The sequence below is a fragment of the Pogona vitticeps genome, chromosome 4, assembly GCF_051106095.1.
Source record: "Pogona vitticeps strain Pit_001003342236 chromosome 4, PviZW2.1, whole genome shotgun sequence".
NCBI lineage: Eukaryota > Metazoa > Chordata > Lepidosauria > Squamata > Agamidae > Pogona > Pogona vitticeps.
The window spans coordinates 52,046,570-52,073,574 of NC_135786.1; the positions used below are offsets into that span (position 1 = coordinate 52,046,570).

A 27,005-nucleotide genomic window follows, 5' to 3' on the forward strand; every position below is an offset into this window, starting at 1 on the left:
AGAATCACTCTTCCCCCTTCAGTCCTTGGCTGTTTTCACCGCCCTCTGCCATTTAAATTTGCTGCCATAGGCCTGTTGGCCGTGCTAGCTTTCCAGGTGGGCTCTAGGAGGCAGATCCTGGAAACCCAGCAGCGCAGATGGCAGAGTGGTGAGGCCCAATCAGGCTGCCACGGCGAACAGCCTCTGGTGCCGGTTCAGAGGCTTCCCAGCATGGCGGTGAGAGGCTTCTGGGTGGTGGTGGCTGAACCCTTTTTTACAGTATTCACTCCACAAGAAGCACATACTTTCCCCCCACTTTGGGGGGGGGAACTGTGTCTTAGGGAACAAAAAATATGGTAGGTAAATACAACATCAGATGAATAAGAACAAATTACATTACACCATGTCATGATTTATTTAACAAAAATAAAGTCACATGATGGTACCTCATCGCTGTCACTCATGCTACACTGGGTTGCTGAGGTGTCTGACACTTTGTGGCTTCAATGGTCAGAGATCTAGGATCTAAGAAGCCTTTGCTTTGCTGGGATTCTCTGCACAGTCTTGTGGCCCAAGGGAGCCTCATTACTATTGCCAGCATCAACACTCCTGCTAGTATTTGTTATGTTAGCAACACTTCCATTATGCCTGACTTAGAGGAAATCCACACGGGCATTTGTCCCACTTGTTTGGCATGCCAATGGATCAGGTTGAGCTGCTCTTTTTTCTGGTGTCTACATATCACTGAAACTGACCAATTGGGCCAGATCGTACCTTTTTGAACCCCTGTCAGGAGGTTCTACTATTTTGGTACAGATTAGAGCTCAGATCACTGAAATAAACCACTTTGTTTATTTTTTAAAATTCTTTGCCTCTCTGTGTATTGCCAGTAGAAACCATGGCTGCCTGCAGTTTCTCAACTGGGAATACACCGACAGATGAAGGAAAAAAACTCTCTGCAGATGATCAAGGGAAGTGTGTAATTGGCAGTGGATTGGGCTACAAAGGGTTCCTTGCTGTTCAGATGGGAGGAGCGCACTGAATGGCACACTGCTCCTCGCCCCAACCTCAAATGACCCCACGTGGTCCAGTCCAGCTGCACTAAAATGGCCAGCCCAGACAGGCCCTTGGTTACAGCAGCAACTTCCTCACTATTGTAAAGATGAAACTAAATGTAAGATGTTGTTAACTTCTAGAAGTCTAGTGATATCTATCTATCTGTCGGTCGGTCGGTCGGTCGGTCGGTCGATCGATCGATCTAAATAACATACTTGGTTAGTTTTAACAAAGTATTCTATTGACTAGGCCATAGGTGGCCCTTGTTCCGTAATTTGGATCATGGCTGTAGCTGCTTGCAGTAACATGAGGAGGGCTCAGTTACCAGGACTCATCACAGACTAAGATAATAGAACTGAAAACGAGCAGGCTTCACTTGCCGCGTTCTTTCAGTTGTTCAACCCGCTGACAGCAGAAGACCTAAATAGCTCAGCAGTTGCTCATCTGTCCTGACCTCTTAGCTGTCCTGAAAGGAATATGGATAACCCTGCAGAGCCAAGCAATATGTGTTTTTTTTTTCAAGATGAGGCTTCCATTATATAATCAGCCTGCTTCATTTGTGGAGTTTTAATAAGGGTGGCCTAGAATAAGTAGATGCCCTCCACTTGTAACTCTCCCAGGTTTCCCTACCACTTTCCCTATCTATATGTTAAGGAGTAAAGAGCAGAATAGGTTGGCATTCAATGACATCATAGTCTTGCAAGTATTTCTTATTAAAATAAAGGTATAAAGGTCTATGGTAGGTGTGACCCAGGGGATTAATTGTGTTTACACTTTGCATGTGATGTGAAACAGCAAGTAAGTACTATTTCTGCAAATTGCCTTGGCTGCAGACACAGTTCCTCTGTCTTCATCTTTTTTGGGGGCTGATTCAAAAATTCCTTTTCTTATTCTATAGAAACATATCTACACCCTTGAACATCTGTTTTTCACCTCTACTCATAATATGTGATACTGCCTTTACGTGGAAATATCCTGGATTTGTGAGGCAGGTGGGGATGTTTACTTTTTCCATGAACTACTCTAAGGATTTATTTCCGGTCTACTGGCCAGAATTCAACTGAGGAATTCTGATGGCATCAGTCGACTGGTATAAATTTTAGGAGCAAATTGTTGCTAGTTAAGAAGTTGATGTAGACTTTTGTTGCCATGTGCCAAGTCATATGACTAGTATGCAACACCGACTTCTGCACTAGCAGCAATTCACTGCTGAGATCTGTGCTGGTGGCCTTAGGCCAGCAGGCATAAATAATAGGACTCTGGCCATTCTGTTTTTATCTACTTGATACTGTATGCAGATGGGAAAAATGGAAGGGAAACATTTGAGGCTAAAAGTGGGAGGACATCATTATTATTTTAGACCTACGTATTAAAATTCTGTAAAGTAAGACTGTGACTAGATGTCCAAATTGGACTGGGCTAAACATAGTTGCTTAAGGTTGTATAGAGGTGCAATATGCCATTTGTGCAAGGATCTCACCAAATGAAATACTGCACCTCTGTGGTGGTTTGGGGTCAGGAAACTATGTGTTACCTTAAGTTACCCTACTTAGTCCACTCCCCCTTTACAAGGGAAGAGAAAAAAAGAGGAAAAATAACCCCTTTCCTGTCTCCCATGGGGCAGTGGTAGGAAGCTTTCAATTTTAAAAACACTACAGTGGACCCTAGACTTACAGACGGCTCGACTTGCAGACTTTTCAAGTTACAGACTTCTCTGGCGGCAAAATTTAGTTTCAACTTGCAGCCAGAGAATCGACCTATAGACCAGAAAAAAAAAATGGAACAAAAACGGCCAGTTACGGATTAATCGGTTTTTAATGCATTATAGGTCAATGGAGCCTCGACCTACAAACTTTTCAACCTGCAGCCACAATTCCAATACGGATTAATTCATAAGTAGAGAGTCCACTGTATTTTCAAGTGGTGTAGTACTGAATTGACTTACCGAGTCACCAGTTCAGTGCTGCCTTACAAAGGCTTAAAAAAAACCCTTTGCATCCTCTCTCCTTCTCAGCAGTGCAGTGGTAGGAAGCTTCCCATTTCACGATAACTAATTGCATTGTGAAGTGGGTTAAGCAAAGTGACAGCTTGGGTTTGATCCTGGCAATCAAACATGCTGGAACCAAACCAAAACAGAGTGATCCTATCTGCAACAAACAAACAAACAAACCAATAGTCCCTGACAGACCTGAAAAGGTGCATGTAGGGTCAGATCAGGGATGGCCTGGTTCACGATTGTCTGTGTGTCATGTGGTAACTAGAAAAAGAAGAGAACCAGCCTGTTCCCAAAATGGCCCAAACTGTGGGACAAATCCCAGTCTAGTACTTTTAATGAAACTTAGAATGGGCAATTGGTCTTGTGGGGACTTTACCAAGAGCTAGTTGTCAGAATGTAGTGTTGGTTTGCAAAGTCGGTTTAATTTGTTCTTCTTTCTTCCTTTTGTTCTCTGCAATAGATTTAATGGCTGCAGTGAGACTTAGTATGGCTTGCTTTGCATCAGTGGGCAGATTCTCAGTCACATGATAAAGTGGCAGAGGAGGGAACAGGCCATGATAAAGTGGCAGAGGAGGGAACAGGCTGCTCAGGATCAGTATCCCTCACCTGCCCAGCCCCTCCCTATTTTGTCTGGCCCAAGCATAGGCCCATTGCACTACCTCTATTGTCAGCACAGGAATTATTTTCTTGTGATGTAAGCTTCAGTGAGTCCCACTGAAGCCTGAGAATAGTGTCAGTAACAATCTACTTGGCATTTTGCTTCTCAGCAGGGCTTCCTGGGATATGGTTTTGTATCTGTTCCCTGAAGAAGGAGCTGCATACAAAACTTGCGCATTCTAGGTCTTTCAGCCGTCGGCATAGTAATTAGAAGTGAGACTTTTCCAATTTTTGGAATGCATTTAGATGGCAGCAGGTTGATAAAACTGTACTGAAGCCTAGTGGAATTTGTTCATCTTGACTGACCAGAAACGATGAAATGATAATACAACATTATATCAAAGTCTTTGCACCTATCTTTTACTCTCCAAAATATAACTGGAATGAATTTTCTTGAATAAATGCAATGAGTATGTGGAGATAATAGTTGTACCAGATGTACTTTTCTGTATAATGACAGTGTGCTCCTATTTGTATTTGGAGGAATAAATGGCAATTAAAAATGGGTGCAAAGATTTTCAATATGCATTTGCATAGATTAGTGACAGCTCATGGTCTGAACAGAGGAGAGGGGGAGCACATTCTGTCTCTCCCCAATGGTAGCCATGGGTCACGTATGTTGTATATACATGATATAGTAAAATCCTGCATTTCCTGCATAAACTATTCCTTCTTCAAAATGTGTACATAAACACCACAGTGGCTATGTACAGGTTGTGTTTGATCTGGCAGTAGTTGATGTTAATGGAGGCCTGCTTCAATCTGCTTAAAGTCAGGAGTTTAGGGGATGCCTTCTTGCACAGGGCTGTGTTCTGTGTTTAGTAACTGAAGCCTTCTGTGTTTTTCATGGTTATTTAAAGCCTCTGATAAGTGAAGAGCTAAAGATAGGCCCTTCAGCTGGCCCGAGAAACATCTCGCTGTGGGAGGCCTCTCTTGGGGTGTTCTCTGAATCCCAAACACAAAGGAGAAAATGTGCCCAATAGTAATAGCTTACAAGAGAGCGAGTGTCTTGCATTTCTTCTTGGTATTGAGGCCAGCTGGGCAAGCTTTCTTACACAAGAGCCTTGTTGGTTCCTTATCTTGGCTTGTTTCTGCAGCAGGGTTTCCTAGCATTTTGGTTTATGAGCCTGAGGATCTCTTGGCACGGCAACTTGTTAGTGCCAGGAGCCTCCTGTCTCTTGCCTCCACCAGAAAGTCCCACACATCCACCAGCTTGAATGTGTGACTTCTGGTATCAGTGATTCAGTATATTTTAGGAGTATAAGACTGATGATTTTGCAAATATGATTACTTAGGAGTAGATTTGTTTTATACTTTCCCACCACAAACCTTGCAGTTTCCTGGTGGCCTCTGTTGTTGTTGACATAGAAATGTACTTGCAGTCATCTGTATTTTAAGACATTACTACCTTAACATTGAGCTCCACTCAGTGGAAACATTTTTCACAGCCTCATAATGCAGTATTCTCCACTTGCCACACTGCTTTAGGATATAGCATCTGTGTCAAATAGAGAGCGAGCATTAACGATTCTTTGCCAAACCTGTAATTAGAAGGTTTTGGTTTTGGTTTATTGTTTGTTTTTAAATTTATTTTTGTTGCCATTTTTTGAATACTGGACATCTCACATTAGTTACATTAAAAAGACAAAGAGGATTCTGTAAATCCTCTTGCTATCTACAAATATGTGATAGATAACCTGAGCTGTAATGTCTGTCTTTTTACTTTTATCCTCAATGGATTCTTGTTTAGCCTTTCCACTGGCCTCTTTTTCTTCAGTCCATAAGAATGAAAAATATGGGTGCATTCGGGATAGCATAAAGGCTGCTTCTCCCTGTTTTTTTTATAATCTTAGAACTGTGGAGCTGGAAAGGGACCCTATGGATCATCAAGTCCAACCCAAGTCAGGGAGGTATAGTGGGGAATTAAACTCCCAGCCTGTGACTTTGCAGCTGCATATCTAAACCACTGAGCTGCCCAACAGTTGTATGTGCTGTTGCCTTTATTTTAATATGTATTGTAAACTATCCTAAGATAAATATTTAAAAGGGCAATACATACTGTAATACCAAAACCAAACAACAGTTTCATCAGTTCTGTGGACATTTAGGTATTCACAAGCTCTGTGTTCATGCTTAAAGTCAGAAACATTTGGGTTTTTTTTCTTTCAATGAGAAACTGAGCAGATCATATTAATCATCATGTATAGCATATTTTATGTACAGGACATATTCCTTTGCCCCTTCACATTGTTCCAATTGACCAAGCTGCATGGCTTTGAGTGTGACAACATCTGGAAGGCTCTGGATTTCCCATCCCTGTGGTGAAATAAGACGTTTGCAGCTAATTTCCTCAATGTATAGCGATAGCCAAAGATTTCTCAGATCAGGTAAGATTTTTGTACTGTATTTTGGTAGGGATGAGGAGAGGTCCTGTCCCCTGAGTGTCCCCAGCACTCAGTGGTCAGTTAGATGGGAAAAGATATGAAGATATGCTGTGAGAGCATTCAGTTTTGTAAGCACAATCATGGAAGCTCTTACTGAATCATCTCCAGAACTTTGAGCTCAACATGCAAAGGTCTCACTGATTCCTAGATGGCAGGGGTACATTTGTCAGCATGCTTATGGGCACATTTCTATCCATGCATGAACATAGCTTTTCACACCTGAACAAGAATTTCTGTATTAGAGTGCTATATTTCAATCAGCAGAGGTGTTGCAGTATTCTGAACACATTTTCTTAGATCTCTTCTGGGTTTTTTAGCTAGTTGAGTCTTCCATGGGAGCTAGTTTGCCTTTGTTTTCATTGGTAGCAGATATAAATAGGTGATAAAACTAATAAGATATTTAAGGACTTCAAAAGCATAGGTAAATGAAGGACAGTGTTTTTTTAAGAAGACTAATTGCTTTTTATTAGTGTTGACCACATGACTGCTATATTTAAAAAACAGACTGAGGCTTGTATATTTTTTAAAGAAATATCGACAAAGTAGAGGATACAAAAACATTTGAATAATACTAATTTTAAAACCTTTTGTACCTTCTACCTAAACTGATGCACATAGCTTGTACTTTGGGCAAAGTACACAAAAATAATGAATAAAAAGTTAAAAAAAACCTAAAACATTTACTACAAAACAGCCTTTGTTCATACAAATGAACTTGTTAAGTATCAGAGTAGAAGTCCTTTTCAATAGGTTTTATTCCATTTTCTGTAGATGTTCCATCTTAGTTCTGGTAATAGACTAACCCTCTCTGTGATGTTGAGTTTGCAGTCTACAAAACTAAGGTTGCTCCATTCACTGCTGCACATGTGGCTGCAGAATGGTTAACTGTGCTTGGGTAGCAGAAGAAAGTGTTAAAAATTAAATACTGTACAAGTTCATTTGAATTTCTGGGAGCATGGTGCTCCATGTTTAAAACGTATGTTGAATGTAGTTGTCGTACTTGGCTCAAGTTCTTGGTCATGTTTCTCCTGCAGACAGTGTTGACTGGAGAAGTGTGAGAATCTCGGTTTGGGTTCTGAAATGGAAAGTTTGTTTGTCACGTTCATAGTGGCATGTTTGGAAATGCAGTTTCAGTACTTGTCTTGAAACTTTCTCACTGACAGTTATGAGGCTGGGAAGATCTGGGGTGAAGGAACCATGCAGTCCTCATGCCATTGAAGTGGAGCAGACAGATACAGGAAGCCCGGCTTTTCAAAGGTCGGGGTGATTGGCAGGGGGAATTGGAGTTCAAGCATTATATCCATCTTTATACAGTCTGTGCTTGAGGACAGTGACAGCCAGTGTTTCAGACTTTTCTATACTAATTCCTGAATATGCGTCCAGGCCAAGTGAATTTGGTGAGAAGTATGATGAGAAGGAAATGCAGCTCTTTTCTCTGAGTTTCAAAGGGGTGGCTTTGTTAGTCTGTTTTAGTACAGCACAAAAAAAAAACTGGAAGAAAAGCCTTGTGGCACCTTTAAAACAAACAGATTTATCTTGTGGTGCTCTGAATTTTAGCGTGATGGGCAAGGTCTTGGTCAAACTAAGAGAATGAGCTAAACAGCTCTGCCGTTTTGCAACTTCCTCTCCCTGCTGCTGGTGAGCATTGAATTAAAAAAGACATCCTGAAAAATGAGGAAATGTAGGGTGATGTGTGAGAACTGGATAGAGTAAGAGTTTGTTTGTCAAGAGAAGTAATGGTATCGCTCACACCCTCTCTTTGGGGGGCTGTGAACTTCATACTATTTTCTTCCTGGTTATCTGAGTACTATGGCGACAAACATTACAAACAGTAACTGTTAGTACTTTTAGTACTGGTAATTTAAGTTAGGGATCACCCTGGAAGATGGCAGTCTTTTCTAATTGCTACTGATGACTTTGATGGTGCAAACATCTGGATATAACTTGTGCAGCTGCTTCTGGCATATTTGCATATAATTCTAATCAGCTTTGCAGGAGATGTGTAGTTTATTCACAGTTTTCAGAGCTGCGTGGAAGATACTTCTTTTTGTCAAGGACTGAAAAAAACTGAGCAAATTATGGTAAATGTGCCTTAAATTAGTTTTGTCTCATGAATCCAGGGGAAGGTGGGGGAAAAGGAAAAGTACTCAATTGTTGCATAATAGATTATCCACAAGAATAGGATAATGCCAGAGGTCTTTCGTTCCTGCCAGATTAGATAAGGAACAATAAATGTGTTTCATGCACCAGATTGTCTCTTACTCCATGACTGTCTTCCTGCAATCTTCAGAATCAGCAGCTTTTGATACCATTGACCTTGGTATTTTTCTGGAACGCTTCTCTGGGATGGGATGTGGAGGTGCTGTTTTATGGTATCTCTGGTCCTTCCTGGAGGGGAGAATCCAGAGGGTGGCACTGGGGGACTCCTGTTTGATACCTTGGCTGTTGGTCAGTGGTGTCCCTAAGTTTTCTGTTTTGTCCCCTGTGCTATTTAACATCTACATGAACCACTGGGAGAAGTTGTCCAGGGTGTTGGGATTCGGTATCACGAGTATGTTAATGACACCCAACTCTATCTCTCCTTGCCATCTAAATCCGAGGAAGCTTTTTCAGTTCTAGATCAGTGTATGGTATCAGTAATGGACTGGATGAGAGTGAATAAACTGAAATTTAATCCAGGCAAGACAGAGATGCTCCTGGTCAGTCAAAAAGCAGATCAAGGAATAGGGTTGCAGCCTGTCCTGGATGGTGTTACATTCCCTCTTAAAACATAGGTGCACAGTCGGGGAGTGCTCTAGGATTAATCTCTGAGCCTGGATGCCTAGTTTCCAGCAATGGCCGGGAGTGCCTTTGCATGGTTAAAACTAGTGTGCCACCTGTACCAGTTTCTCAAGAGACCTGAACTGGCCACAGTGACACATGCCCTAGGTCAGTGGTTCTTAACCTTGGGTTACCCAGGTGTTTTTGGACTGCAACTCCCAGAAGCCTTCACCACCAGCTGTGCTGGCTGGGGTTTCTGGGAGTTGCAGTTCAAAAACACCTGAGTAACCCAAGGTTAAGAACCACTGCCCTAGGTTACTGTAACATGCTCTATGTGGGACTGCCTTTGGAAGTGTTTGGAAACTTCAGTGGTTCAAAAATGCTGCAGCCAGATTCCTAACTGGGGCTGCTTACAGGGAATATATAACCACCCGGTTACAGCAGCTCTATTGGCTGCTGATCCATTTCCAAGTATAATTCAAAGTGCGTGGTTTTAACCTGAAAAGCAATGGCTTGCATCCAAGCTGTCTAAAACATCTAATTTCCCTCTATTAGTCTACCCAGGCATAAAGATTAGCATGGGAGGCTGTTCTCTCAATCCCAGCACCCTCGCAGGGGTGCTTGGTGGGGACACGGGAGAGGACGTTCTCTGTCGCTTCTCCCAGACTCTGGAACTCCCTCCCACAGGAGGCCAGGCTGGCCCCATCTTTGCTGTCTTTCTGCAAGCAAGCAAAGACCTTTCTCTTCAGGCAGGCTTTTCCTTAGTGACTGGCAATCTTTTAAAGTGGATTTTTGTGATCTGTTGCTTTCAAATGTCTTTTTAGTATTAATTTTATTTTCTGTTTTAATATGATACTTGTTAAATTCTGTTTAAAATACTTCTTGTACTTAGCTTTTAAATATTGCCTTTTTAATTTTGTAAGCTGCCTTGGGTTCCTTTTAAGTAGAAAGGCTGGGTAAAAATATTTTAAACAATTAAATTAATAATACTGTAAATCTTTGGATGTTCTGCAGCAACTTCAGCCTAATCAAAGCAGACTTTTTATTTCCAGAAACTATTGCACATGGCAATCAATCAAATAATGAAAAATCCATACATGATTTAGTCTTTTCTCAGTTCATATCCTTTTATAACATGCAAATCAGTAAATGAATCATGATCATTCTGCCATTGGGAAACCTAATACTTTTGAACTGTAGTTGACAAGGCCCTGTGTTGGAGTCTGTTTATGGCAATTGGTTTTCTGGTGTGTATAGTTCCATTTTATCTTGAGAGTGGAGCACTGCTCCTAGAAAATGGAATAGTTCTTTATCACAGGACAGCTCTTTACTGTGGCAATTATTGGTGCTGTAATCCTTTCTGCTAAAGGCTCTCCGCTAAAGGCATAATTAGCATGGCGGTCTTTCTTCACACTCTTGTCTGTCTGGAGGTCTTTACTTCGGAAAAACTAGGAGTATTTGTTTTAAAACATTTTGTCTCTACGGCGTGATTGGCTGGTGCTTGTGTCAGCTACCTTTGAAAGTAACAAAGTTGTGTGGGTTGATCTTGGCAGAAGTTTCAGAAGCTTGCCCTCCAGGATGCTTTCTCCCGCCTGCTGCTTAGTGGCACTTAGAAAAGGAAATAATAGAACAAAGAAGCAAAAACAACCACACGTAGGGTCCTTCTGCACACACAGCTCCTCCCTCCTTTGGTGGATTTTCTTCTGTGCGGAATCTCTCTTGTCAGAGAAATATCACAAAACAAAGAGGAAAGGTCAGATTCTCCCCTCTACCTCCTTTCCTCAGGCATTCTGTAATTACTGGGTCTCTGCTGAGACCTTTGTGCTAGCAAAGAATTTTGTAACAGACTCAGTGGGGAAATTGATTTTTCCATTCATAAAACATCACTGTCAACTGTACAGCAAATGCTCCAGAGAAACTAAGGGGAGGAGGGGCATGGCTTTTAGGTGAAGCCACATTTTGCAGAGCTTCTTTCGTCTTTGGCAAGGATATATGTTAACAGTGTGTGAGGATAACTGTTTTGACACCTTCTTTGGCATGTTTATGCTTTTTTTTTTTTCAGTCCCATTAGAAAAGCAAGAGGATGGGGAGGGGCAGAGCCCATACCCATTCTTTGCCCCAAATTATATTGCCCACCTTACTCCTTTTTCACTTTGCATGATAGCTCATTTGTTTCATGGAATCCACAGCCAGGGAGACCTGGAAAGCAAAGTTCTCCCCCCCCCCCAAAGAAGTTCAGAGACACTGTAACCATTTTCCCACATGTCATTCCAGTTTCCTTGGCTTGCGTGCTCAGCTAGAAAATTCTGCTTAGGCCCCCATTCTGAGTGGACTGTGCTGGCTTTTAAGCCTTTTGTTTGCCAGTCTGAGATAACATTGTCAGCCTTAGGTAGCCCTTACATGCTGTCTGCTGTGACGGAGATCTTCAGCGTATGGCATGAAGTGACCATCCATCAGGCATATACACTCTTGCTGTGGCTTGTGGGATCTTGTGAGCCTTTCCTCGCCGATAAGGATTTCACCAACATTGTAGTTCCTGTAACTTTGCACTTTCCATATGTACACACTATCCTTAGTGCTACAAGTGGTATCCTTGTCTATGCACTTCCATCTATTTTATTGTCATATCTGACAGTGAACAAAAGACAAATGTCATTTAATCCAGTCAGGTACTAAAATTCTTACGTTTCATTATTTTAGGTAGATGTAGGGATGCTGATTTTTTTTTTTTAAAGAAGAAATAACCTGGCAAGCAACCCATTAACTGGAAATTGTATCTGTCTCCTATAATTTCTCATGGAAGAGTGATAGATAACCAAGGCCAACTTCTTGGGTAGATTGAGGGAACTTGTAACTTAACCCACCCCAGCATGTTTGCATGTGCTATATATAGCGGCTGTTCTCTTAGAAGTTTATTTTTATCTTTCCTGATGAAGATATTTTTACTGTCTTTTACTGCCCTGACTAACTATCCAACACAAATTTAAAAAATTAGTAGAAAATTCGGAATAGCTGTAATTTGTAACTGATGCAATTAGCTTGCACAGTGCTTTATGGGGAAAATACATTCCTCTATAAAAACCTGGTGTGTATGTATAAGTACACATGTATTTTGACATGGATGGCTCTTAAGAGCAGTAACACACTGATGAATTAGCCTTCTGAATCTCGTAGGCTGCTGAACTGCAACTTTAGTGTGCGACTGACTGAAAATAATGGGAGATAAGAGTCTGTTGCTAGATTTATGTTCTGTGGTGTAAAAATGACTCCTTGTATGTAAGGTGCCTGTACTCTTGTCTTAAATTTTTGATGTCTTGAAACTGGTGGGATCATTTGCCCCTGTATATCACCCTGATTGCTTGTAATTTTCCACTTCTGCACAGATGTTTGTCCACCAGGTTTTGTGTCTCTGTGTGTGTTTAAATAGATGTGAACAGTTCCTTCATGTGCAAAGATATTTGGAACTGATGCTGTGGTACAACCTAAGTCTCCTTTGGGGAAGCACTGCAAAATAATAATTCTGGTTCTCCTTTTATAAATAAGACCAGTTACCACCTAGCTTTAAGATACCCTCAGATCTCTTTATATTTATTGGCCCACAAGAAAAGACACACAGGTGAATAAGTAACGGATACTTTTGTAAAAGTTCTGCTCCCTTATTTAGTAATATAAAGCAAGTCCCGTTGGAACAGGAAGTGAATTTTTAAGTCAGATGTCACAAGGTCATGTGTTCTTGAATCACAGTATACAGTTATTCTGCATTTGTGGTTTTTTAATTAATGGTATACTCTCACTGAAGATCCCCTGAACATAAAATCCCTTCTCTTTTACCTCTAGTTTACCCTGCTGACATATGTCGCCTATTCAATATTATTCTCACAGGTTGTTACAAAGTTTACTATCATTGTTTTATTTTGCTTTTGCCTGGCATTGTGTTGCAACATTAAGATGTTTTTATTTGCCTGTAAGTACTGATTTCTAAGACTGGTAAAAATGAATGCTCTGGGATAAATATAGTGCTAAAGTTTCTCTTCTGTTCTAATACTGTATTGTGCAGAAGCTTTTTAAAGACATGCTGCTGTGCCATGAAGGGACGTGGTGGCTCTGTGGGCTAAACCGCAGAAGACTCTGTGCTGCAGGGTCAGAAGACTAAGCAGTTGTAAGATTGAATCCATGCGATGGAGTGAGCGGCCGTCGCTTGTCCCAGCTCCCGCCAACCTAGCGGTTCGAAAGTATGCAAATGCAAGTAGATAAATAGGGACCACCTTGGTGGGAAGGTAATAACGTTCCGTGTCTAAGTCGCACTGGCCATGTGACCACGGAAGATTGTCTTCGGACAAAACGCTGGCTCTATGGTTTGGAAACGGGGATGAGCACCGCCCCCTAGAGTCGAACACGACTGGACAAAAATTGTCAAGGGGAACCTTTACCTTTACCTTTACCTGCTGTGCCATGACAGAGTTGCTGATCTTTGCCTTCTCTTTCTTTTCCCCCTGTTTGAATGCTAGGAAGCCATAGTGAAAGAAACGCAGAAAGAACACCTTCTCTCTTATATGCCTCTCGAGTCCTTGAGGTCATCAGAAGAGGCCCTGTTGTGGATGCCACTTCCATCCAAGGTTTCGTGAGTACGTACTAGTTCTTGTGTATTCCTTTGCAATGACTCTCTTTTTGGGGACCATTTAACAGAGAGGTTAGTTTTCCAGGTTTTTAAGGAGTGGATCAAGAACTCCTTTTATTAAAAAATTTTTTGCTAAATTTATTTGCTAAGCTTCTAGCCTAGGTAAATATTGATCCCAAATGTCAATGGCACATGTTATTGGAACTACAGTAGTTCATATATGTTACCACTTTGTTACCACTTTCTAGTTTCAGAGAACTGAAGAGTTGAAAGAGATTTTGGAGATACTGTTGAACACAAGTTGTGCAATGCGGAAGACACTTGCAGGATCCCTGATAGAAAGTGATTCAGTCTGGGTTTAAACATCTTCAGGGATGGAGAAACCACTCCATCCCAAGGCAATCTGTTCCACTGCTAAACATCTCTCATTACTGGGAAAATTCTTTTAATCTGTGGCTGAAATCTGTTTCCCTGCAATTTCCACACCACTGATTTTAATCCTTTTCCTCAGAAACCAGGTCTACTCCATCTTCTCTATGGTCACTCTCATGTTTGCCATTAAGGTTCTCTAAACCAGACTAAATCTTGCCAAATCTTTCAGTCATTCCATGTACAACTTATCTTCCAGGCCCCTCACAATCTTAATATTTCTTCTCTGGACATACTCTGATTTGTTGATGTCTTTTTGTTGCTTTTGATACTGAATTTTACCTGCCAGGTTGCCTGTAATTCTTTTCTAAATTATTGTATTTTCCATTGATTTTGCTAACTGCCTGAGCTGTATGTGATAAAGCAGAACATAACTTAGAAACTGAAAAATAAATGCAATAGAGAATCAAAGAGTTCAAGTAAAGGAACATTTCTGATATTCTTTCACAGGACTGTCCTTGAAAAAGGCTAAAACCTCAGCTGGTCCAAAGTCTTTCCATCAAATGATTGTCTGGAATGCATAGGATAGCGCTTATAATTCCACCTTTATTCTATCTTCATTGCTTATCTGTTTGTTGCAAATTCAGTTAATGGCACTGTTAAGGGTACTGTTTCATACCTTCTAAATTGCCTTAAGAAACATACGGGATATCTGTACATACCATTCAGCACCCTCAGTCCTACTTTAGGTCTTTCGGCCAACCTGAAATCTTAGGTCATAGCCAGACTGACTTTTTTAGTGCAAGCTGGTGTGGCCTAAATAGATTTGATTGAGGTTGCAGGGATACGTGATATGCCATTTGGTGTGATCCATGTGTCCAAATGGCTTACTGACCTCAAGTGCCCCTATTTCTGGTATCCTGAATGGGAAGTTTGTACCAAGACAGCATTTGGAAGAAAGGAAAGGAGGGTGGCTTCAAGTACAGCTGGGAAAGTTAGGTAGCAGAGACAGAGAGAGAAAGAGAGAGAGAGAGGCAAGCTAGGTGTGGTCTTACTTGCACAAGATGCAAGGCCTTTTTGATTGTAGTGACAACACTGTGTAAAGTGCTTTCTAAAGAGGCCCATATGGCCATCTTGCTAGCTGCATTTTGGTGTCTTGTGAAGACATAGCTCTTTTTATAAAGGGAAACTGTTGCAAAATTTTACCACCTTCACTGTTTGATAATGTCTTTATTTGCATTTCTATGCTGGTTGTTGCTTTATTTTCCCTGGAGTAAAAAAAGTTGATTGGAAATATGTTTTTTAGAAATAAATTGTAAACATTTATCCTGGATAGTTGAATTCACTTGTCCGCTGAAGTGGCTAGAAAACAAATCCAGTCATACTTTTTGGTGTAGAGAAAACACATTAAAACATATTTTTTTTCAGAATAAAATTCTAAATTAATATATTAATATTAATGTGATAATACATAATTAAGTGGGGACTGTAAATCTCCCTCTATCAGACAAAATGTTGAGAAAGAAAAAAAATCAATACCATTTGTTTGTTTGTTTATCCATCCCACCCAACTAACAGCAAGGCTACTTACTCTGGGTAGTACTTTGAATTTAATTTACTTTTTTGAAATGATCCTTCATGTTCCATCCACCCACCAAAGCCCTCTCAAGACCAAATAAACCCCTTCACTCAGACTCAGGTAGAGCGAACGGTACTGCTGCAGCAGCAACAACTTCTTAATCCTGCTGCCAACTTGAGTGTCAGTGTTCCCAGCATGCAGTGTGCTCTAGCCTCATTCAGGCTTCTTTGAGGTGAGCTAATGCTCCAGTCTTAAGGGCTGATGTCAGTTCTCCAAAGGTGGATACAGAGAATCAAGAGACAAATGAAAGAATGTCTCTTTCAGATGAAGTAGGAATGTGCATGAATAAAAGGAAATTCTGCCCAGAGGGATACAGAAATAACTAAGAACCCCAGGTTGCCTGCAATTCTGGTTAAGATTAAAATTATCTATCTGCGGGCCAGGCTGATCAAAATAAAACAGCATTGTATATACTATATTTAATATAATAAATATAAAAATAATTGCATCTAAAAATAACCATGGCAACCCTCCAGAAAACCTTTCATGGCCCTCTTGGGGGTCCCAACACACAAGTTGAGAACTTGTGTACTAGATGTATCATATACAAGCTGTTGATCCTCAAGATATAGCCCAAAATTAAATGTATGCCAAATGCATATCTGTTTTGGGCCCAATAATGTTTCCCATGCATCTGATTCTTTGCTGCAGTACCACACTGTAAATGAAATGAGATACTCCCAATATTCAATTCAGATCCTACTGTACAATGCTTCCAACAAAATTTCATCATAGTGCACTATTTCATCATAGTGCAATGGAACAGTATGCACTGTTGGCACTTTGCAAGAGATAAATGTAAGCCCACTATAGAACGATTTCCAGTCTTTGGGCACCTCATGAGAAAAGAGGATTCTTTGGAAAAGACAACAATGCTGGGAAAGTTTGAAGACAGCAGAAAAAGATAGAGACCAAATATGAGATGGACTGACTCCTTAAAAGGAATCCACAGGCTTGAGTTTGCAAGTGCTGACCAGTGCTGTTGAGGACAGGACATTTTGGTGATAGCTCATTTATAAGGTCGCCATAAGTCATACCAGCTTGATGGCACATAACAGAAACTCAACAACCCCAGCAGAAAGATTTATTCCAGAAGCACAAAACAGATGAAATATTCCTTTTAGTTCTATATCTGTGGCTCCTTGAAAGGGAGAAGCAGGCATGACAACATTTCAGGCTATTCCCATTTGTTGACTACCTCCCATAGAGACACCTTCAAATTACTGTATTTCTGTAGGAAAATGTCTGTAAAAGATTTATGTTCCAAGTCCAATGTGATTATTGAAAAGAAATGAACTTTCATATGGAAAGTTTGCTTTTGTTTTGCTTGTCTGTTTCTGAAGCTCCAAGTGTAAGTCCTGGGCATTCATACTATCAAGAATGGAATATTGGACTGGTTTGGCATTCAGATTGAATCAAGGTCAGCAGCCCAGAGACGAACTGTAAAGCTAATCTGAATGGATAAGGCAGCCTTCCACAACCTTGTGCCTTCTAAATGTGATGGACTACAGATCCATAATCCAGAGCTAGTCTGGTTGTTCTCAACCATCACTGGCTGCTATCCCGCATTTTTGAACAGCAAATTCAGACTATAAACTGTGGTGGGGCAGTGTCTACAGCCAAATTCCTGGCCTAAACTCATGCCTAGCCTTGCCATGCAGAGCTGCTCTTTGGTAGGCAACCCAAGCCAGCACATACTGGGCTTTTGTTAAGCTAAAGCTCTAGTTACCAAGATGTTGAGGGCCAATCTTTGTTCTGTGTTATGCCAATGGCTCCAGTATCTGTTTTTCTCATTGATGAGCAGTAAAGGGACAAATACAAACAAAGAAAAAAAAGAGAGACCATTTACAATAGAGGAGGTGTAGGTAAACATTCTGGATGTCCAGTTATCCCTGTCAGATTTTTGAGACAGTGGTGTTATAAAACAGTGATGGTAACCACAGGTTTTCTTGCACAGTATAGTGGGGATGAAGCCCAGCACTTCTTTCCTCCAAAGTAGGTACACTGTCTAAAGCCAAAAATGGACACCTAGAGATAGCCTGTGGCTGAAAGAAGGAAGTTCTTATCTAATGTGAACATCTGAGTGCCACAGGAGGAGCTTCTCTTACCTCCAGGATTATGCAGATTAGCATGTTTTTGTTGGTCTTCACTACTTACCACAAGGTTCCTCTAAAGCAGGGGTGTCCAACCTTTCACCTTCCCTGGGCCACATTAGAAGATGAAAATTTGGTTTGGGCCACACATAAATTTGGTTTGGGCCGCATGGGGGGGCAGCCCTAGCCATCCTCCGCAGCCCTGCTCCAAGCCCGCTTACCGGCAGCTGCGATCTCAGGCAGCAGAGGCTGCCAGCTTCGACTCCGGCGGCTTTATGGGGCCGGGAGGGGGTCCACCTATTGACGGGGATGGCGCAATGCAGTCACGCAGCTCCCCTCCCCCTCCTTCCTTCCCTCTTCCCCCCCCCCCCACCGTTGTGACATGCCCCGGCTGCGTTCCGGCCGCAAGCAACAGCAGTGTAACTTGAAACTTTGGAATTTCTTTAAAAATAAAAAATTGCACTGGACCGCATTACGAGTCAACCTGGGCCATATGTGGCCCACGGGCCGCAGGTTGGACAAGCCTGCTCTAAAGTCTGATTTCACAAACATGGAAAGTCTGCTTCTGTCACTCTCTGAAACTTTAAAGTGCTTTCTGCTGTGATTACAGGCTATCTGTAATGTCTGTTTCTGGCTTAAACCACACCTATAAGAGTTTATAAAAGCAGGCAGATGCTATAAGCAGTCATGATGAGGGTACAAGGACTGTGTTTGGAGCAACAATGCTTTGGCCCCTGGCTTGTCACAGTGCCTTTGGTGATCATGGGCTTCATGTTTACAAGCAAAGAGGGAAATTCCTTGCTTGCATCACAGGAGAATTATAGAAGTACAGAGTGATTATTGGCAGTAACTCAATGGGTAGAGGGTGTGCAAATTAGCTATTTCTAAGTTAGATTTATATGGCAAGTTTTCTCCATTGAGCTCAAAGCAGTGTACATGGCTCTCCTTCTCCTTACATTATCCTCACAACTGCCATCATGTAAGGCAGGCCAAACTGAGAGAGAATACTTGGCCCAAAGCACCTAATGAGTTTCGTGGTTCAGGTGGAAAACTGAACGTCAATCTGTCAAATCTAACATCTAACTACACCATGCTAGCTGTCCATTGTGAGCAGAATTTTACTGCATATCATCAACAGATCAGATATCTAAGGAAAGTATAAAAGGGTAAAATTATCTTAATGTTATAGACTGCTTACTTGGCTAGTGGGAGCCTATATTAACACACAGTAGACAACAGGTTAGGAGGATTTTCACCTGCCAAGTGGTGGAGCCTCCACTTAAGAGTTGAAACACCAACATTTAAGTTTCCGACCAATGATACATAACAGTTGTTCTTGTAGGGCTGCTTGTCCATTGCCATAGAGAAGAAAACTTGTCCCTGAAAAAGGATGACACAGCTGGTTTACATTACATAGATAATTTATATGTTAAAATACAAATAATAAAAATAATGGTTTTTATTATGTTTTTTAAAAGAGAAATACAGTTAGTCTCAATATAGTGGGGAAGAATTCCCTTAAATTGTTGAGAATTTTGGTTAAACATATATTCTCAGAACATTAGCAGAGTTAGGAGATATTAGTTTGCATAGACACTATGACACTGAGAGAGTAAAATATCAACTTAGTCTATCAACATATATGCAGAGAGAATAGTCATTCATCTGGCAGCATAACATGACAAGATACAGCACATAGCACAGAAAAAAGTGATCTGACTTACAGCAGATAACATGTCCTTTTCACACATGAGTTATATGCACTTCTGGGATCAATCAGAAAATAACATTACTTCATTTTCCAGTTACATAAAGTTTCATCATGGACAACAACTGTACAACATTAAGTCTCAAACCTTGATACCTGAATACAATCAGTACATGACTCAGGCAAAATCAGCCATTTTACTTTCAACTATACAACATTTATATTTAATACATAATCATATCAAAATCTCAACACAAATGACTTGTGTGTATATGCATTTTGTTGTCACCTGCTGAGGTACTTAACTATCAGTGTTTAACTTCAGGGACCTTGCTTCCCCATTTTACAGTTCTTTATTTAAAGAACCTAGACTGGGCAATCCTTTGAACAGAAGGTACCTTCAAGTACACGACTGTAACTTCTTAAGTACAATACATGGCCACCCTATATTCTTGAAGATTTCTGTATATTGTCTCCTATTCTTTTTCACTATCCTCTGATGTTTCTCTGCTGAAAGGGGCTGGAGAATAAATCACTCCTTCCTTATAATACAATATGTTCTTAGTGTGTTAAGCAGAGTGCCTAATGGAAAAGATAAAAAAAAAATGCAGCACAAAAAATACAGAATACTCCAGGATCTTTGATTTTCTTCTCCTCAGTCCCATTCTGATGTTGCTGTGGACAACTAGAAGAAACAAAATCTTTCCCTTTGCTGATTTTCTAGAGTAATAATCAATAACCAGTAATCAACCCTTTGCTGTTGGTATTTTGAATATGAGAACTATTCTGTGACACGTGGATCAGGTGGTATGAGGCCAAAAGGTTCAGGACAAGCAAGGCCTGTTTCTCATAACTCATGGTCTGTGGAATGAAAAAGAACTCACCTGATACTCTGGTTCACACTCCAGCTATTGGCTGGATATTTTTGCCTTTACCTATGTCTAGTATGCTATCTGATTCTTTGGCATGGACTAAAAGTTGCATGTTTGTGACCGCCACTCAGCTGACATTGGGAGGCTTATGAGAGCATGCAGAATTACAGGGAGCAGTTGGGGCAACCTGTTTACCAGGTTAAGAGTTGTGATATGTGAAATCTTTTTGAAAGGCTTTAGCCATGAGTAGTATGGTTATCCAATCAACTAGGGGTTGAAATGCTTGTTGATAGAAGTAGATGTTATTCAAACAATGTATCTAGGCTTTTGTGTTCTGTTTAGACCACTCATTATATCCTTGTAAACAGATGTTTGCAGATCAAGGTTCATATATGATCAGGTATGTGGCAAATTGGTAGAAGGACCCTATACAATTCTGATTTCACTAACTTCAGTTTTCTATCTTTCCTGTTCCTTGCTACTTGAGTACAGATGTCATGGGGTGCCTGAGGGTTTGTCTTGATGGGCAAAATTACTGCAGCAAATGAACACAACAGTCAAGGTTTGTCTAAAAAGGAACCAGGCTTATGGATACAAAGTTCTAAACTGCAAAAGCCAGGTCCTTGAATATCACTCCCTTGGTTTTCCTGGGATACTCAGTGTAGGTGTAATGGATAAAGTGACAGACTTTCAGGAGACCTGGATTCAAATCCCTGCTCAACCATGGAAACTAACCAGGGGTGTGGACCTGGTAAAGCCAATCCTTAAATATCTCATTTACATTGAAAGCCCTGGTATGATAACTATAAGTCAGTTCTGACTTGACCTCACATTACAACAACAACAGGCTCTCCAAGAAGGCTATCTTTATAATTCCTTACTTGCAGAAGATCTGCAAGGGCCCAGAGACCTTTGGGTAGTGTGGGTGGCATATTAAATAAATAAATAAATAAATAAATAAATAAATAAATAAATAAATAAATAAATAAATAAATAAATAAATAAATAAATAAGATCTGCCTTTAGAATGCTCACTCACCCCACCAACGTTTACAGCTAATAAAGATTTGATGAAAGGATTCTGCACTGGGAGTCTCTGGTACAAAAATGAATTTTTCATAGGATGTGTTGTAGCACTAAGCTCCTCCCATTTTTAAAAAAAGCCTCCCAGGCAGATGACAAAATCTTGAAAGGTGTTGGAGGACCACTGGTCTTTTGAATTAATCTTCAGAAAAATAAATGAAATGAACAGTGTTGAACCTGATATTTTTGGCTTTGTGGACAAGTCCTAAGTTAGTAATCTGAATTCAGATATTATCTGCAGCTGAGTAGGTTGTACAACTCCATCCAAATTTCACTGAAACAGTAATAGTTTTTTTAATGGCAATTTGTCTCTGAAGAAGAAGTATTATTGCCACTTTAGAGTTCATTTGAATTATCACGTCCAGTTGAATGCTTGAATGCACAGTGAGCTCATATTCACATGATGACAATTCTAATACTTATGCACATATAAGTCAAATAGTGTAAATTACTGCAATGAAAGCTGTTATTTAATAAACTGGCACTTGTCTTTCTTTTGCATGCTAAATCACATGGCTGGTGTGTCAAGAAATATAAGCTTCAACTTTTTACCTGCCAGCTGTTTGCTGCAGCAATTTATGCCATTTGATTTCTACTAGTATGTGTAAATGAGTTAAGACTCTCTGGTTTACCTTTGAAGTTTTTTAGGTGCATCTCTTGAGGAGGAAAATATATCTGGGAGATACAGTAAAGTGCAATTATTATGTTTATATTTTTAGTGCCCTTAAATACCTTGGCTTATATTGAGTCCATTAAGATGGGTGTCTAGCATGCATATATATTTTATTTTAGCAGTCTCTCTCTGGATTCTTGTCCTGTAGTTTTGCCCCCCCCCCCAGCAAAATGGCCAATTTTAGATCTTATGCAGAATGTCCTGGTAAATTAAAATGATTTGAAGTGGGTTTCTGGTGTTGCCATTCCTAATGTGTCCATTAATTCTTCTGCATAAAGATTGTCCTGTTTGTTCTTTGTAGAGTGCAGATGGGCATTGTTGGCAGAAGATTATATAAATAACATTAACAGATAAACAGGTAAAAGTATCTTTGATATTGTGTATGACATTGTTAATACCAGTAGTCATGGGGGTAGAGCTGGCATCTGGCTTTGAAGCAGGGTTTCATTCCCATCTCTGTGTCAGTGTTGTGTAGTTCACTGTGTGCCAGTTGTTTGAGCTTGGAGGGTTGTCTGGAAGCAAGTGTAGGTCTGCCACCAAGCCCCTGAGAAAGTGAAGTGTTCTTGTTGAGAATGGGTTGGAGATAATTTACGATGTGTGTGAATTGTCTCAGTTGTGGACTAAAAGTGACAACTAATGGTTTTTGGTCATTTTCTTTTCTGGGCCTGTCCTGCAGTAAGTTACTTCTGGGTATCTGCCTTGCTTTGTTAATTTGTTCCTTAATCATATTGGGTGCATTTTGTAGATTATTGAGTTTTGAGACTCTATCTTGTGGATGCTCTGTATTCTCAGTTCTATTGTATGGGTTGGCATGGAATCATGAACACAGATTCAAACATTTCAAATGTGGATTTTATGAAAGGATTTTACCCTTTCATGTTGTACCAATAACTCTATCAAAGAGCCTGAAACCTATCATGATGGGAACAGAAAGCTCATTTTTTTTCTAAGAAAGAATATCTGTGTTTATAAGCTTTCTTTTCTTTTTTATATTAATTACAGTTATTCATAGCTAGGGAAACAGGAGTAATACTGAGTATTCAGAGCTGCAACTAACATTTCAGAAGGTGGACAGGTGAATCCATGTGAGATAGAGGAGATTACTAGGACACAGCACCTCATGCATGGCAGTCATTGGGTCTGAGGAAGAGAAAATTCTCAGTGTTACGAAAACTCTAGATATTTGTGTCTCACTAATGGTGCAGAACTACTAGGTTCAGCATGATCCTGTACATCTTTACTTAGAAATAAGTTTCAGCAGGTTCTTTAGGGTTTATTCCCTACTAAGAGGGAATAGGATTGCAACCTTTGTTTTTAATATGAAGGGTAGGATGGGACGAGAGTGTACTTGCTAGTAGCACCTGATGATTGAACAAATGCTAAGCACATACAGATGCTAATCAATATAGAAACAGTCAATTAAATACCACAGGGAGCCAAGTCATATACTTCTATTATGCCAGGAAGCTTATGAGGTATTTAAGGATTATTCTGCTGCTACAGCAAGGTGTTTTGTGTAAAGCTGTATTGATTTTTTGGATGCTCATGAATAAGGATATGTTAAACAGGACTGTTGAGTGATATCCTTTGCGAATTGTTCTGAGAGCTTCCAAGATACTGCATTGAGGTACTTTAATTATTTAACTTGCCAGCTGAAAGAACCTAAATGTGTGGAGATTTTTTGCTAGCTTTATGTTCACTTATGAATTGGATATTTTGGACATGTTTGCTTCTCTGTCTTGTGGAGCTAAGATATCATCATTATTGATTTCAGATAATATGTATTATACCTACAGCAATTGCATGGGGGTAACAGAGGTTACCCCCATGCATCATCACCTTGTCAACAAAAGTCCGAATAGTCAAAGCTATGGTTTTTCCTGTAGTGATGTACAGAAGTGAGAGCTGGACCATAAAGAAAGCTGACCACCGAAGAATTGATGCTTTTGAATTGTGGTGCTGGAGGAGACTCTTGAGAGTCCCCTGGACTGCAAGAACAAACCTATCCGTTTTGAAGGAAATCAACCCTGAGTGCTCACTGGAAGGACAGATCCTGAAGCTGAGGCTCCAATACTTTGGCCATCTCATGAGAAGAGGAGACTCCCTGGAAAAGATGCTGATGTTTAGAAAGTGTGAGGGCAAGAGGAGAAGGGGACGACAGAGGACGAGATGGTTGGACAGTGTCATCGAAGCTACCAACATGAATTTGACCCAATTCTGGGAGACAGTGGAAGACAGGAGGGCCTGTCGTGCTTTGGTCCATGGGGTCACGAAGAGTCAGACATGACTAAACGACTAAACAACAACAATAGAGATGTATGCTTTGATTCTCTAGATAGTTCATTAACTGATTTATAATGGGCTGTGATCAGCAGTCTCTGCCAAGTAATGCCCCTTCTCTCCCGTGGGTGTACAAGTGAGCTGTCACTTCAACTCCTTTTTTCTTGTTCAGTTTAGTTTTTAAAGGGACACTCTTGTAGCACTCTCCTGCGCCCCGGCATCACTGCTCGCCCTACAACTAGAGTGAGGCAGTTGCTTGAGGCAGCGTATTTTGGATATCATGAAATGTCAGAAAATTGTTGAGTTGATTTGTTTTTATTGAGAGCTTCTTATGGGGTTTTCTGCCTCATGTGCCAAAATTAATTGGCTGGTTTAGAGGTTGTGTACTTTGACATCGATGAGTGGGATGGGGTGCTATTTGCTTCCTTGCAGCAAATTGTTTTCAGGGTTTGAGATAAGGTAGTTTATAGAATATGGTTAACAATTTAGTTGACTGTTAGTGAGCTTAAAAATCCAATTCACCTGAGGTTAAGTTGAGTGTGATACAATTTCAACACTTAAATTAACATAAAATTGCTGCTTCAGGTATTTTACTACAACCTTGCCAGAAAGAGATGGGGGAGAATCCCATTTATGAGTTTACTTATTTCATTTCCCCCCACCATGGCTTTCTTCCTCTCTATTCCATTTTTTTACAGCAATGACAACTCTGTGAGAGTGGGTGAAGTTTTGCATAGGAATGACTGGCCATGCAGTGAGTGCCATAATTCAGTGGTGCTGTGCAGCACAGTCTTCCACTTTCCAGGCTAACTCTATCCTAATCACATAGCCTAGAAGGCTGTCAGCCGGTCACAGCAGAATCAGATCACTCTTTCCACAGAGCCTGATAGTATAATATTTGAAAGACCGAAGTATTTGTGGAAGCAGTTTGATATTTGGAAGCAATTGAGACCTTACTCTAAAGCAATGGTTCTACACCTTGAGTACCTCCAGAAACCTTCACCACTAGCTGTGGTGGCCAAGATTTCTGGGAACTATAATCCAAAAATGTCTGGAGACCCAAGTTTGGGTTTCCCTTCCTACTGAACCCACTGGAAGCCTCCCCCCATTTCCCATTTTTCCATCATTGATTGGCTGGTGTTTCCCCTATGGTTTTTAGCAACTATTATGACACCAGGTGGAGCATTGTAGAGATTCAATTTAGCAATGTAGCGCTTACTCTTTTTTTGGAAAATAAAATAAAATAAAATAAAAATCTTTTAAGAACAGCATGCTCTTAAAACAGAAAGGAAATAAGTAAGTTTCATCAGTATAGCCACCCAAACCAGTTTTAGTTACCAGAAATATATTGATTTAATTTCGGTCAAAGTAAACAGAGATCAATTCAAATTGCCAGTGGGACTGTACCCTTAGTTTAAAAACAACTCTCCTTCACACATGCAAACATACACATATACACAGAGGGCCTGTCCACACTGTGAAACTTGGTGCGATCCGGATGCTGCTTAAAAGGTCCTTCACTGCAATCTGTTTTCACTCTTGGTACCTGACCATGAAGGCAGGTCACAGATCTATTTTGCATCTCAATGAATCATCCCCAAAAGACTGCATACCCTAGCCCTGTGCCAGAAAGACACAGGCCAGCTCTTAAAGGGGGGGATGCATAATTTTAAGTAGAAACACAAGCAGACAACATCTTCCCCCCCCCCCCCCGCCGCCAGACAGTGCTATAACTATATATCAGTGTGGACAGGCTGTTTCATATTGCCTGCTAAAGAAAAACATTGGAAGAACTTCAAAACTGTTTAAACTCCACACCATTTGACTATGACAATTACAAAACTTTGATGTGTGGACATTATATGGGGTTGTTTTGGTGGTGCATACTCAAGGACAACTATTTCCCATATTCCAAAACTGAGTCACAAAACTGCGTAATTAGCTAAAATTCATCTATTTCAAGGGGAAATTCTCAAGCAAATCCTCCTCCCATAAAAATAAAAAAGGTAATGAATTAATGCTTAATTAAGGCTCCAAGTGTGGTTACAACAAATGAAATACCAATCAGATGAGTCATATAAAAATTAGGTTAGCCACAGTTTGCCATTCATTCTGGAATTTTTAATGCTATAAATTTAATGCGTTGCACTGCCCTCTGGCCTTGCTGGTCAAACAGTTTGGGAATTTCAGGTCTCTGACATGGTGGAAGAGCACACTTTGATTTGCTTTTTTGGACAAGCAGTAGATGAAAAGGTAGGAATTAGGAGTACACAGCTCATTTCATTTACAAGTTTCCTATTTTTAAATATGTTAGTTCTGTATCACTCAAGAAACAATATGCAATGTACTTGTAAAAACAACAACTTTAAAATGTATTCTTTCCGATTGTGCTGAGACATCAAAATAGTGAAAAAGAGGGAAACCAGTAACTTCCAAAAAGTTCCAAAAAGTTACCAAATGTGAATATACTATACTGCTCACAACTTTTAAAGAAGCAGTTTGCAACATTCAGTTTCAGTTAATTTTTGACTTGTTGGCAAGGGTACCTATCAAATGAATTAGCTGTTTAGTTCAGGATGTTTTTTTAGTGCAACATTCTGTGCCATTATGAACAAAGGCACAGTGAATCATGAGCAAATGTGTTAGACAGGAAACCACCAGAGACCACAGTCCCTGGCATTTATATGGAAAGCAAGAATTGCATGTGCCTCCAGAAATGCATGCAGTTGTTGAAATTAAATCATGATCATTCCTCTGGTTAGGTAACTTTCAGAGACC

The 27,005-nt window shown here is 40.4% G+C and overlaps 1 protein-coding gene across 1 annotated transcript in view; it reads left to right on the forward strand.

Annotated features, from left to right (window-relative positions):
* The window catches only part of TFEB (transcription factor EB), a 100,436-nt gene that overhangs the window by 46,648 nt on the left and 26,783 nt on the right, over nucleotides 1-27,005 (forward strand). The window contains exon 2 of the mRNA XM_020796497.3: nucleotides 13,401-13,517. The gene's annotated coding sequence lies outside the window, so the exon portion shown is untranslated. The remainder of the gene's footprint in view (nucleotides 1-13,400; nucleotides 13,518-27,005) is intronic.